We start from the raw sequence: 1,087 nt of genomic DNA on the forward strand, positions 1-1,087 counted from the left end.
GTACTCTCTAGCTCTCTACAGCCAAGCTCAGTACTCTCTAGCCCCCTACAGCTAAACTTTGTACTCTCTAGCTCTCTATAGCTAAGCTCAGTACTCTCTAGCCTCTTATAACTACGGTCAGTCAGTAGCAAACGTATCCACTTCGGAGATAGGAGTAAACGGATACTCCGAGCAGACTTTCGCGTGAAATAAATACGTCTGGCCGCGTTTTTGGCCGAAGAAGCATTATGTCTACGCGGAGAATATGCACTGTGAGCTTTCTAAGACAGGCTGGACAGTGGCCAGGGACAGCGGCCAATCGTTCGGTCCAATGCGAATTATCATGATTCCATTATCCTTTCAATGGCATACAGACGTCTCCTTCGTCTTCTCTTTTCTGCCCGCGATTCCGAATCGTCCCTTCCGCGAGTCTAACAATTCAATATTTAATATTTGTATGATTCATAGACATGTCAATATCCGAGTACGAATTATTCTTATTCTCCCATTTCATTTGCGAGCCAAGAGAGGGTTGATGCGGGATGCAACTGTATATTCTCGTCGTTATATCAATTATAAAGTATTGCATAAGATATCAGTACTCCTCCAAACATACTTTTCTGCAAACCTCCACCGTACCATCAAAAGATTAATACTTGAAAAATTGTAATACAATTGCACTCTCCGAAAACAACAACCTCCCAAACATGCTCTCCCACAAATCTGCACAGAAATCCACACTGGAACTCTCAGCGACAATTACACAGGAAGAACACGCTTCCTTTTTTCACCACCATCGCGCCCGCGCGCCCCGCCCCCCCCCCCCAATGTCACGGTCTTCCCCCGTATCACCGTTGCGGTCCAGCGGCATCGACATAAATATCTGGCTCGGTTCCAACCCCCCAGCGTCTTATCTTCCCCGTTTCGTCCGTCGTTTCCATGTTTTCCGTCTTTTTCGCGCGCGTATCCGCTCGCGAACGGCTCGATCCGCGCGGAAGAGATTATCCGTCCTCGACGGAGATCTGCGACACTGGTCGTGGCCCGTCCTCCTTTTGGACAGAGGCTTTTCAGGACTCCTCCAGATTCCTGGAGAGGCTGGACCCGAGCC

This window comes from Hylaeus anthracinus, unplaced genomic scaffold (assembly GCF_026225885.1).
Source record: "Hylaeus anthracinus isolate JK02 unplaced genomic scaffold, UHH_iyHylAnth1.0_haploid 0, whole genome shotgun sequence".
NCBI lineage: Eukaryota > Metazoa > Arthropoda > Insecta > Hymenoptera > Colletidae > Hylaeus > Hylaeus anthracinus.